The sequence below is a fragment of the Camellia sinensis genome, chromosome 10 (assembly GCF_055761805.1).
Source record: "Camellia sinensis isolate YWXY chromosome 10, ASM5576180v1, whole genome shotgun sequence".
In the NCBI taxonomy this organism is placed as follows: domain Eukaryota; kingdom Viridiplantae; phylum Streptophyta; class Magnoliopsida; order Ericales; family Theaceae; genus Camellia; species Camellia sinensis.
Genome location: NC_138970.1, coordinates 98697176 through 98711489, shown reverse-complemented (window position 1 = coordinate 98711489; position 14314 = coordinate 98697176). Strand labels below are relative to the sequence as shown.

General features: G+C 34.3%; 1 long non-coding RNA gene across 1 annotated transcript; it reads right to left on the bottom strand.

Moving 5' to 3' along the window:
• Positions 1–10508: 10508 nt before the first annotated feature.
• On the bottom strand, positions 10509–11952 carry LOC114278735 (uncharacterized). Its single transcript, XR_014342401.1, has 2 exons — positions 10926–11952; positions 10509–10827 (listed from the first exon to the last, which is right to left on the bottom strand). It is a non-coding gene; the product is annotated as an uncharacterized LOC114278735 (long non-coding RNA).
• Positions 11953–14314: the final 2362 nt, after the last annotated feature.

Here is a 14314-nt window from a genome sequence, read left to right as displayed (position 1 = left end):
ATGTGACTATTTTAAACAGTCACTAATTTATCTATAAATTATTTCTCATTTTTGCATTTGATTCAATTCATTTTCATCTCTCAGCATTATACACAGAGTTGTAGTTTGAGAGTACAAGCAACGATGGTTTGTCAGGCACATAGTCGAAGTGATGTGTCTATTTGTAGTCAATCGTTGATCTTGAGAAATAGACGTCCATCGTTCTCATAATATTGTAGTAAAGGACAAATTTTGTTTTAAAAAAGTAGTATCCAATACAAGACTTGATTTAAATCTATATCTATGATCTACATTCGGTAAGTTTGCATTTAAATTTTAGTATTGTTTATTTTCAACTAAATAAATATCATTTGTATTTTTTATTTGGTTTTCTCGAAAATAATTTTGGTATATTTAAGTTAAATTTTCTATATAATTTGGTATTGTTTTTCTAATAAATTCAATGATAAGAATAAGGGAGCTAGGCAGAGTGTGAAAACACCTCGAGAATATGCATAGGTGTGTAACGAACCTAACCGCGAGCCCAAAAGGCCCAACGAATCACGTTAAAGTCTCGTTTGTTTTGAAATGTAAAAGATGGAATGAGATTAGGATGGGGTTGGAGTTATTTAGTATTGTGTTTGTTTGTAGAGTTGTGGAAGAGATTAGGATGGAGAAGGGGATTAAGGGTTGGTTTGGCAAGTTTCAAAAAAGTTAAAATGTCAAAAAATCACTATCCTATTTAAATCACATCATCTTATTTAAGTTATACCACCTCTCTAACATATCACTTCAACCCAACTCAAATTCAATCCATATTTCATAAAAAGTCAAAAAGTGTACTTATTTAGATCATCCCAAATAACCCCTAAGATGGAGGTTAGAAAGGGAATTGGGATGGAAGAGGTGGAGGCGGTATTAGAAAAATAATGAGAGGCTTAGAATTTTTTATTTTATTTTTTACATATTGGGAATTTTTTTTAAACATTAATGTTTAATTTTTTGTATTTTTTTATTTGTTTTATTATTTTATATAAAAATAATTAACAATTCCTACACTAACAAATATTATCAAAACAAACACAATTTTACTTAATCCCCTCACTATCAATCTCCTCACTACGAATTCTACGTCTAAAAACAAACGAGGCCTAAGAGTTTGTCAAGATCACAAAAGCTATTTTTTAAGACAACTCGCCTTGTTTCCTAAAATAATAATAATAATAATAATCACTTTACTTAGCTTTGTTTGGGAAGTGATTAAAATTAGCTAAAAAATCAGCAATCACTACAAAATGTCAACACATTCTGTCTATTTTTTTACATATCTTTTCATAAAAAATTAAAAAATCACCCCAAAAAAAATATTATTTCTCAAATCAACCTTTAATAGACCCTATAAGAAAAAAAAAATTATTATGCTAAATATGATGTCTATTGGAAACTTAGGATACAGAATACAAGTGAAGATCCCTTTTTTTTTTTTTTTTTTCCCAGAAAGTGTAAGATAATATCATATATAAATACCCAACATTACAAATAGTTCAGCCACCTGATAAGGCTAGTTTTGCCAATACATGAGCTACCTTGACATCAGCTCTTGGAACCTTAGTAATACATATATGATCTAACATATTACAAAAATAACATATATTCTGCATAGATTTGTCAAATCCCATTCTATCTTACGCCTATTTTTCAACTATTGAACTAACAGTAACGAGTGTGTGCGTATTATAACGACTTTCACATCATGTTGCACACACCACTTGGCTACTTCAAAGAAGATCCTCTGTCGTGCTAATTTGTTCTTATTCAATCTGTAATTCTTTTCTTGTAAGTGCGCCACGGAAAAGTAAAATGAATGAGGGCTAAGATGATGCTTTATCAAAATGACGTCATTTTGATTTTGATTTTTTTATTCTTTTCTTTTCTTGGGTTAATTATATTTTTACTTTCTAAACTATCACCATTTTGTTTATGTAGCCCCTAAACTATTGATTGTCTTCTTGGTTCCTAAACTTTCACAAATTGGTGAGGTTTAGTCCAAATGGTGGATGGCGTCTAAATGGTTAACGGAAAAACCACTCGCGTGCATTGTATGTGTAATAACCCACATTCATGTCTTAGTCATGTTCATGTGCATTTTCATGATTTTGTCTTGTGAAGCTTGCATTTGTAGACTTAGACTTGTTTTGCCTAGGCAAAGGTTCTTGTCTTGTCTTGTCTTGATGCTATCATGTTTTGCCTAAGTGTTGTATGCCTGCTTTGTTCCTTCTTTGCTGTCTCAAGCCTAGGTTATGTTAAGCCTAGGTCATGCCAAGCCTAAGTCATGCCAAGCTTAGGTCATATTAAGACTAGGTCATGCCAAGCCTAGGTCATGTTAAGCCTAGGTCATCTATCCTTGCTGCCTCAAGCCTAGGTCACACCATTGAGCGCCAACACCTAGGACCATATTGGAACCACTTCGGCTGACCTCCACCTTCACCCTGACATATTGGCTGAGATGTCATCATCTAGGCCGAGGTGTGCATCACCTAGGCCGAGATGCTATCATCTAGGCGTCGTAGATCTTTGATCCTTGCACCTAGTAATCTTGTTCCTGGACTGGTATGACCTATACCGAGGTGTGGCACATCTAGGCCGAGGTGTGGCACAGCTAGGTCAAGTGTGATCCTTCCTAGTCGAGATCATTGAAACCTTCTTGCCGAAGCCTATGTCCTAATCCGAGATCATTACCTTGTTAGAGTGCCCTTGTCACCTTGCTTGTTATATACACTTTATCATACTCTTGTCTTGTCATTCTGTCACCTTTTTTAGGAGAGCCAACCAGTCGTTGCCACGTGTCCCAGCAGAGGGTTAAGTCAACCGGCAGAGAGAGAAAACATATCATTTGTCATATCTTTGTTCTAAGAAGAGAGAGAAGCTCTAGGAAGAGGAAGAGAAGTTCTTAGAGAGAGAACTATATTTCCAAGCTTGATCTTCGCACCTTGAGCCGTTAGATCCGTGTTTTGCGGTTAGATTCTTGATCTACTCTTGTTATTCTTTATGTTGATCCGATCACATTGCATGATCTACCATGATTCATGAGCCATGCATTGATTTAAAGCTTGTTTTAGAAAGAGAAAATGATGTTCTTGTGTTCTTGAAAGAAAATCATGTTTTGATCTGAAAGTTTGAGTCAAGATCCATGTTTTTGTGTTTGTTTTCATAAGATCTTCAAGTATAGGTACCCAGGTCCATGTTTTCGAACTCATCTCATGAAATCTCAGATTTTGAATAAAGAAGTTATGATTTTAGCATTCATGTTCTTCATGTTCATGTTCTTCAAGGGAGGAAACCCAGATTTCCAGACTTCACTATTTCCCTAGGTGTGGTCACTGAGACTACTCTTGCCTAGATCTCACACCTAGGCCAAGTATCGTATCTCACATTGGCCTACCTTGCATGATCACTTGCACCATTAGTCTATCTTGCATGCACACCTAGGCTAACCACTGCACACCTAGGCCGACCATGGTACACCCTTGACGGCACCTTGTAACACCTCAGCAGGCAGCTGCACACCGAAGCCTAGGTAACCACGTCTCGGCCAAGACCTCCCAGGTTCACCCAGCTAAGTCATTTTTGCCTAGATCATTTCTGTGCATCCATTCCAAGACCTGGTCAGTACCCAGCATGTTTTCCCTAGATGAAAAATAGTGATTTAACTCTTAGCATGTTTTACTTTGTCTTGACTTGGTTTTGGAAAGAAACGCCGGGATCATTTGCACTCATGTAAAGCTTATTTTGAGAATGCATTTTATATCCATCTTTGAGCATTCCTTCTTGTCTTCTTGAAGTGCATTCAGTAGACTTTATTATGTATTTGTAGGTCTTGGATCCTTGCCTTAATCCCTACACTCGAAGAGCTATGTGAGTGGTATTTTTAATAAAACTATGTTATAAAGTTTTGATAAAGCTTTGCTAAGTTTTGATAAAGCTTTGCTTCGTTTTAGAAAAGTATTTGATCAAATATGAATGATTATCCCTAGTTTTTGTATCAAGTATTATCTTGTTTTGATGACATTCTTGGAAAGTCCTTAGTGCTAGGGGAGTATAATGCAACTAGCGCGTTTGTCTTGGAAAGTCCTTAGTGCTAGGGGACTATAATGCAACTAGCACCCTTGTTTGAGATATCTCCTTTGTCTTGCCACCGACGGTTTACCGTGTGGGTTTGTCCGGAATGTCATCCCCCATGTATTATGTAGACATTATTAAACATCCCAAGAAGATTTGAAAGATTTGATTGATGAACTTGATTCATCCCATGTTTTGTTACAAGTTACGATATGTATTGTTTTGATAAAGATCTCAGATATCATTCATTCAAGCCTTTATTAATTATATCATTCACTAAGTATCCAAGCTCACCCTCCACTACTACAAATATAGATAAAGATCACACTTTTTTAGTGTGATGTATGTTTTTTAATCACACCTTTTAAGTTTTATTAAAGTGTGGTCTTTAGGAGTGTGATTAAAAATGGTCATTTTTAATCACACTTTTTAAGTGTCATTAAAAAATACTTTCATCACATCTTTTAAGTGTGATTAATAATATTTAGATCACACCTTTTAAGTGTGATTAAAAACATTTAGATCACACCTTTTAAGTGTGATTAAAAATATTTAGATCACACCTTTTAAGTGTGATTAAAAACTTTAGATCACACCTTTTAAGTGTGATTAAAAACATTTAGATCACATCTTTTAAGTGTGGTTAAAAACATTTAGATCACACCTTTTAAGTGTGATTAAAAACTTTAGTTCACACCTTTTAAGTGTGATTAAAGACTTTAGATCACACTTTTTAAGTGTGATTAAAAACATTTAAATCACACCTTTTAAGTGTGATTAATAACTAATAAAACCTGTGATAAAAAAAAAATTGACATATTTAAAGAATAATCAATATTATTTTTGCACGCGCATTTGAATAATGTAATACACACTATATACTATATTTCGAATCACAGCCATATATTGAATGAAATAATATCATATATTTCATAAATGAAAGTTAAATGTTTAAAAGTATATACAAAGAAATTAATAAAAAAAAAATTAACTGTGATTACATACATTTAAAAATAAAAAATAAAAAACTTAAAAAAGTAAGTTCTTGAATTCTTTGACCATATTTTGCATCTCTCCAAGAAATTTCTGACCTGAAAAATAAAAAAACAAATTAATTTAAAAACTGCCAGAAGCATATGAATAAACTTACTAATTAATTTATAAACTTACATTTAGATCACACCAAAAATAATGTAATTTATCCAGTTGTTAAACTGCCCCCAATCAGTTCCCCACAGCCACCAAAAATGACATAATTATTTTGATTCTCCACACAAATATCAGTAAAACAGCACCACAAAAGAAGACAATATGCAACAATGCAGAAAGGATCACATAAATGATAAAATGGAGTATTATATGGACAATCAAAATCATATGATATCAACATATAACTCACTAAAAACTATAAAACAAATAAGGATCAATAAAGCTTATTGGTCTTAAAAGCATAAACCACATAGCCTGAATAATTACAAATTGGTACACCCATCGATGGAAACATCACCGTGAAAGGTTTTCCTCAAGATCAATAGTACACCCATCAAATTTCCAAATATAACTACATGCTTAAAAAATAATTCTATGTAGACAAGATATTTTAACAGAACTGGTAAAAATGCATACTTCTCTGTTAGTACCAAACTACCTATTCATATGGGTTCAACTCTGACACAAACTGAGATGCACATGAGATCCATAACCAATATCATCTAATGCATACCTAGGGCAAACAAAAAAATGGAGATAACAGTTAAGAGACATAGCTTGAAGAAGAAAATTCTGCAGGTGAGGAAATGAGTGAAGTTTAACCAATATCAGATCCTTGTCAAGGATCTTCACCTCTCCCCCAAGATGTTCTAGCCAACACAAAACAGGGAACATATATGGTCTGGTTCCCTTAACAAACCTGAGTTAGATTAAAATTCACATCAAACGGATCGAGAAATACCTATAATTAAAATTCACATCAAAAGGATGAAGTAAACAAAAGTCAATTAAAATTCACATCAAACAAATCGAGAAATACCTATAATTAAAATTCACATCAAAAGGATGAAATAAACAAAAGTCAAACAGAATCAGTTAAATTAATTTTATTAATTCAACATTAAAACTAATTTTTGGCTACAATCTGTATTAAAAACTCAATACTACTTTAAGGATAGAGAAATACCTTGATAGAGAGTGAATTAACCAATCGATGTCTTCAAAGTAGCAGAAAGCTGCAAAAAAATGAAGAAGAAGAAGATGACGAATAAACCTATTGAAAAATTGCATCCATGACAATGTGCAGGCCAATAGAACAAAAATATGAACCACTTATTGTGTTATTTTTAGATCTACAATATATATATATATATATATATATGAACATATTTTCAAAATAAAAAACAAACAGGTTCAAACAGAAAGAGTCATATGCACATATTTTCATTCGAATTTTAGGTTGGTAGATAAGATTAGATATATGATGCGTAATTAGTACATCAAATAATTTAAATGACGTGAACATAAGAATATGCCTCTGTTTATTAATGGACTAGCGTATGCTCGTGCCTGAAGGCACGGTATTTTTAGATTCTAAAAATAATAATAATAAAATAAAAATAAAAGCCAAAAAGCCAACCCCAAACAGGAGTTAGCTAAAAAGCTAGCTTATTGACTAAAAATAAGCCAACAAAAAAGCTAATGCTAAAAAAAGTTAGTTCGTTTGGAGCATAGAACTTTTTTGGCTTTTCTTAAGGCTTTTTTAAGTGGCTAAAGTTCACTTTTTCGTGGGAAATCTTTAATCCCAAACGGCCTAAAGGGGTTATAAAGCCAGCTTATAAGATGTGCCAAACAAAGCCTAAGAGTCTGGTTACTTGGAGAACTCACAGATCAACTCTGCCAGCACCCTGCTCATACATATTGGGACCAGAAAGCTTCGCAGCCCCCTCAACCAGTGCTTGCTTCATGCTTGCTGGATTTAAAATGTCTTTTCGATTTCCTTCAGGAATGACACTAACAAGAAGGCATACCACACCAGCAACAACCGGACTTGCCACACTAGTACCAGATAAACTTTTACAACCTGTACTGATCTTAGATCCCATAATTTCCCGACCATACGCAACATCTGGCTTCACACGCCCATAGCTGCAGAGGCAGACTTTCATGGTTACAGAAGGCAATTTTATCAGCTTAACTATATACAAGTTATAATCATTATCATTGTTCTTATAATTTTCTTGGGGGAGAGAGGGAGAGAGAGGAAAGTGGGAAAAAAGGAAGACGGGAAATAGAATTAACTATGGACAGATGACAAATCAGACACCACAGGTAACATGATCCAAACAAATGGTGACATGAAGCATGATTTTTTATGACAAAGCAAGGACTGAAGCCTATGCGAAAATCTTCCTAAATTAATGGGGGGATTGCATATCAGTGGGGGAGACAAAATATTTACAAAAAAGTGATAGACATTATAAATATTAATAATTAAAATCACGAACTTTTCCACTTTTTTGTAAATATTTTTTTTATGTGTTCCCCACTGATGTGTAATTCCCCCCGAATTAATTAACATCATTAAATCATGCTATCAAGGTAGGAAACAATTCACTGACAACATCTGTGACACCGCCCTATGGTTCTTCATTCACAGCATGGAATCACAATATATATTTGACAACCCAAGCAAAAAAAAGCTTCAGAGTCCACATGCTAAGCCTTAAGATGTGGAAACAGTAATAAATGTCTATGCAACCACAAGGAAGATGACAAAGCCATATTCTCCCCAAATGAGGAGCAATAGTACATTGTCTAGGGTGTATGTTAATAAATTCATTTAATTCCGAAACACATCATGTAATTTGTCTGAGAAACAAAAGAAGTTAAAAAACTAAAAGGTGTGCTGGACATGGCGTAGTTTAGGGATTGTTTGGGATGTTCTAAATAAGTGTACTTTTTTACTTTTTATAAAATATAGGTTGGGTTTGAAGTGATGTGATAGAAAGGTTATGTGACTTAAATAAGGTAATGTGACTTAAATAGGATAGTAACTTTTTAGCTTTTTTAAGGGATGCCAAACAAGGCCTTGGTTTAAATTTTGACATATTACAATAATATATTAGAAACTAAATTACATATGTCCTAGTAAACAATTAATATTTTCATATTCCTTTGTTGGAACTTGGAAATGCTAGTGCTTTGGCATGTCAGCATTTGGTCCGATGTTTTCACCTTTAACAACCAAAAAGAACTAAAATCTGGATGAAATTAAACCAGACAAATAAAAAAACAAGGACTAGAACTTAATGAAAAAATACAGATACGCTACCCATGAGGAATCTCCCAAGTACTCATGCCCCGCGAGGAGAATGAGGCTATGTGATCACTGTAATCAATGCCACCGACACCAATAACATCACTTTGATCTGCTGGATTGTTTAGAGTACCATAAAGTGGTCCATCATTTCCAATTGCTGAAACCATGATAATATTATTTGCTGTCAGTTCCCAGACCTAGTGAAAATTGCAGAACACGGAATATTACATATGTAAATGGAACTTCCTTGTTCCAACAACATAAATGTTTTAAAAAAAAGCTTTTACATACACAAGTAGATATCCAGTGAAAAGCCGATCCACCCTGCAAACTAAATTTTTCTATAGTTTGGATGACTTTCACAAGGAGTACTTGGTATTTAACGGTCCACATACTTTTTAAATCCTAATCTACATGCCCTAGGATTATCCAGATGTTGAGAAGCATGAGTACAACTCGTCAAATTTAAGAATCATCCAAAAGTTCAAATGGAACCAAGTGGATGCATGCAATAGCCTGAAGCATCAGATGCCTGAGGCATATTAAAGATCTAAACAAGTTCATCCAGATAACTGCGTTATTCTAAGGTCATAGACAACAAGCAACTCTAGACTACTTCAAGCATAGAGTATACAAACAGTGTGGCAAACAGGCAAGCATTCGGTGAGCATAAAAACAATATTAAATTTAAAATAAAATAAAATAAAAATTTGGAAATTAAATAAATCAATTATGTTATGTGATTTTTAAAATATAAACTGCAATTAGAAGGCCAAAGGGAATCTTACCTTCTCCACAAATGGGAGATCCAAGTAATTAGGTCCACCTATACTTAAATTCAGCACATCAAAGAGTAGGTAATGAATTCACAGAAAGGAAAAAAATTCCTAAATGAATACATGAAACACCAATTTATTAGTAACCCAAATAAATTTAAGGAACCCCCAAAATTAGAAACACCAATTCATATTAAAGAATATTAATGAGTTAACGTTGTGCACTAAAATGATATGAACAACTGATAAAAAAATTAAAAAAAAAATCAAATAAAACTATCCATTTGGTTTGCTTAGATGAACACACCATGAAATTGGATCAAGGGACTGGAACAATAAATCAAAGACCACAACAACATCCATCCAGCAATGTGTACATCAGCATGTTTTGTAGATCAAAAGAGAAATAGTTGTATAACTTAATCAGCATAATCCACAAATCTAAAAGTAAATATTTGTAATCCACTACACAAATTGAAGGAAAAAAGAAAAAGAAGAAAAGAAATCTCTCTAGGAAAAAAGAAAAAGAAGAAAAAGAAATCTCTCAAAGAAAAAGAAAGCCCTAATTTAAGTGTAGAAGATAAGACGAAAATGGCCAAATAATGTTTCATAGTAGCGGAAGCAAAACAATGCCAAACCAAAAATTAGTATGTGAACACAGTTTACAAACCAAACCAATATGAAGGACTCCACATCTCTGCCAAAAAAATAATGTTCACACCACAAAATCTACACATGAAGAATCAAGATTTAAATTAGACATGCTCAACCCCAAAGTTAGAACCAATGCAATTCAAAATCTGTCACATTAGCTAAAAAAATACGCAGCATCAAAGAAATAGCAAAAAAAAATTATGAGTTCACTACATAAGAAAGTACTATCTCCTCTCTTATGAGTTCACCACATAGCTAAAATTCATGGTATAACTTTCTTAATAAGGGATTGAAGTAGTACCTGATTGCTCAGTTTTCACTATCTACTTTGCTCACAAATGAAAAGCAACTTGGACTTGCAATTTCTTATAATGGTTTCATATATTTTACTATAAAGGTAAACTTCATGGTCTACCATGTTAATTTCTTGGTACATCATTCATTTTCTTAAAATCAAACCTCAAGATTATCACCAGGTTCAATTAAAGCCGTCAGGACACAGTTCTCACTATAGAAATTTGGGGCTTTACATCAAAAATATTTTACTCATCTAAAACTTTTCATTTTTGTTAAAATTATGTGGACTTTTAACTAAGCCTTCCTCTTGGGTAGATTCAGCACTCGGATTGCACGGCTCAAACCCCCTCATATACTAACAGAAAAAGTCCTAACAAAATCAACAGCAAAACCAAATTTCTTCATCCAAGATTTCAACTGTAACTATGAACATCTTATAATAAACTTTCACTACAGGGGCATGTCAAAACAAACACTAACTGCAGATGGGCAATCAAATGGATTTCTAATGTAGACAGTGATGAGCTGGGTACCTCAGGAACTTCATCGTGAGGGCAGTGACCAGCAGGACTGATCTCATAATATGGAGCTTCTGGCAGCCGTCTTTTCACCTGAAGACCCCACACAGGCTTCACCCATGGGTCTTCTTTTCCATACATGAGACAAATTGGTACATCATTCACTTGACACCTGTGAACAGAAATGAACTGGTAGTCCATAATTTGGAGCAAGAAAAGGGAAATTTTACATGAATTACCTGCAGGAGTTTAAACTTTAACAATACGTACCTAGATAAAGCCTCCTAGAAGGATAGTTGTCCCCGAGGAGCAAACATAATTGAGACAAAGGATGCAGCAGCTGCTGGGTGTTGTGCTGTCTCAAGGATACGGGAAAACACTTTATCAACCTCTTTTGAGTGATCTGCATAAACTTGCTCAAGCACCTCTGCAATACTTCCAGGATCACTTATTTTCTGCCAACTACAATCACATAAATAAAGCACTTGCTTAGTTAACTGCAACAATCAGACTTTTTTTTTTTTCGAACTATAAATTACTAAATGAAGACCTGTCTTGTGTTTGACCACATAGCTAAAATTATGAGTTCACCACATAGCTAAAATTCATCCTCTCCAGCTAGCACAGAGGAATCAAGAATCTTTACTCTGCTGCAACACTGAAACAAAATCCACAAACCCACATCTGAGATTTAAAGCCACAACATGCAGCCACCACCAACCCTTGAGCTTTATACTGGTTTACAATTGGCAATTTGACTAAATTACAATTACCCACAAGGGACCAACCCTCCAAACCACCACACATTCTAACCTAAACAAACCCTAACCAAAAACACATATAAACCAGCCCACGCACATCATCACAGTACAACTGAACCTCTCTAAAATTACATTATGTGCACAATTACACAATATCTGAACCAACAATCTTTGACATTTGAACCATCTACAATATTAGTGTACTTACAATGGGGTCATTCTAGAATACAGAGCCTTACCATATGTACATTTTTTATATTAATTACATAAATGTCATAACTAAATCATTTTCAATCATAACTTCAAAAAAAGTGTCACAACCAAACACCACAAAAATATATCCAAAGTCATTTTCGATTATAACCAAGATCACCATAGGTCATAACCAACAAAATAATAATCCTGATAGTAGTGTCTAATCATCACCAATCATCTCTTCCACACATCATTGCATCTAAAAAGTAAGTCTAAAAAATAAGCTTCTATATCATTTTTCTAATCACAATAGGTCATAAACACCAGCCATGACCAAGCCATAACATAGAAAGTAACCAAAAGACCACAAAATCATAATTTGGCATATGATGTACTATAAAATTTTCTTCTCAACTAATCAACAATTTTGAGAGTATGTTAGATGTTACTTGGATTTTATAATTGGAAAATATAAACCATCAAGAATTTTGTAACCAGACAATCTACAACAAAACTATTTTCATTTCGTAAAGCGAACTGAGTATTAAAAAAATCACTGAAACAATTTAATTGCATTGAAAGACTAACCTCCGAAGAACACCAACCAGATCACCATCAGGCCCAACCAATGCAACATGAATCGAAGCCCCAATTCTTTCTTTAGCCTGGTCATCAATGGCTAAAACAATCGGCAATGACATGTTCACAATAGACCCATCTTTCATTCTCAAACAATTGAAATGCAAGCTCCGCAAATACTCATCCTCTCTCATGAGCGGACTCGCCCAACCCTCGCTGAGCACGTGAACCCATTCGAGATCAACCTTTGTTATCTTCAGCTTTGGCATTGATTCAGCCTCTAGAGTCTTCAAATCCATTTGGCTCTCCGACACCACGAGATCAACCAACGACCCACCATCTGGGTCGATCAAAGAGCTCTTGACAGCTAAAGGGTTTTTTGCGGAACAATCTACACAACTCATTCTTCGAACAAATGAAAGAGAATAAAAACAATAAACAAATAAAATCTATACAATCTATGTACAAACAGCCTCAGCAGAACGGTGATCGTAATCTTTTAACGCAACAGCCTCAGCAGAACGGTGTGCCCTTTCTTCGGACACAATTAGATGCCAAAACAGATTCAATAACAGACACAATATGAATTCCACAATTAGAGACCAAAATTATTCCACCTATTTTTCTGATTTCAGATTTAATAACAGACACAACACAATTAATAAAACAAAGAGATTCAACTAAGACACAACTAAGATCAAAACAGATTCATATTTTCATTCCAAATAGAGGCCAAAACAGATTCATATTTACAGATTAATAACAGATTCATATTTACATTCCAAATAGAGGCCAAAACAAACACAGAGAGTGAGTGTGAGAGTCGATCGGTGTGCCAAAACAAACACAGATTAACAGACAGATTCATATTTACCCGTGTGTGAGTCGATCGGTGCAGAGATGCAAAACCAGAGAGTGAGTGTGAGACTGATGAGATGAGAGAGTGAGGGAGCCGATTAGGTCAGATCAGAGATATATATATATATAACAAAAAAAATCAACGATCGGGAGAGAGAGAGACAGAGATTGAGAGAGAGAGTTTACTTGTGAGTAGATCGGCTGTGCGATAATGATCGGTGCGATGAGATGAACAACGAGAGAGTGAGAGGGTGATCGGTGCAGAAACGAAGAGTAAGAGAGACTGATGTTGAGATTAGGGATTTTGGTTTTGCGCCCGGGGGGTGGGGGGGATGGCAAAAAAAAAAAAGCGGGAATGAAATAAAAAAAAAAGAGGGAGACGGGGGTGGATAAAAAAAAAATTAAAATTTTTTTTTGGGGGGTGTTCACAAATAAAATTTAAATAATAAAATAATATCGTTTAATTCTTTTCTTTTTTTTGGTGACGCGGGTTGCTGTCGTTAAAAAAATTTATTTTTCGTTAAAATAAATTGTTTTTATAGTTAATGAAACAAATTTCATTTTTTTTTAATTACTAAGATTGAAAATTTATTTGTTTCATTTTTATTTTAATTAAAAAAAATATTATTATTATTTTTTATTTGATAGAAGTATGGGTAATATTTTAATGAAAAATATTTTCCACTAAAATAAAAGTTTATTTTCTGTGGTCAATGAAAAATATTTTTCTACGGCCTATTTTTTTTTTATAGTAAAAATCATGAACTATTTTTTTGAGGTAGAGGAAAGGGAGCGACATTAGTGGTGGAGGTGGTGGATAAGAGATGATGGTGGTGGTGGTGGTGATGATGGCAAAAAATATTAGTGGTGAAGTTGTGGTAGTGGTAGTGTAGATGGAGTGGCAGGGGTGAAGGAGAGGTAATGGTAGTAGTAGTGGCAGTAGTGGTAATGGTGGTAGTGGAGTGGTGGCGATGGTAGTGGTAATGGTAGTCGTAGAGGTGAAGTGGCGACAGTGGAAGTAGTGGTGGTGGTGGTGGAATGACGTTTGCAGTAGTGGTGAAGGTGGTAGAGGAGATGGGTGGTGAGAGAGAGAGAGATGAGTGAGAGACGGATAGAAGAGATAGAGAGAGAGAATAGAGCGGGAATGGAAAACAAAAACAGGCGGGAATAAAAAAAAATTTTTTTGGTCAGAAATGAAATTTAAATAACAAAATAATGTCGTTTAACTTTCTTTTTTTTTTTTTTTTTTGCGACGGGAGTTGCCGT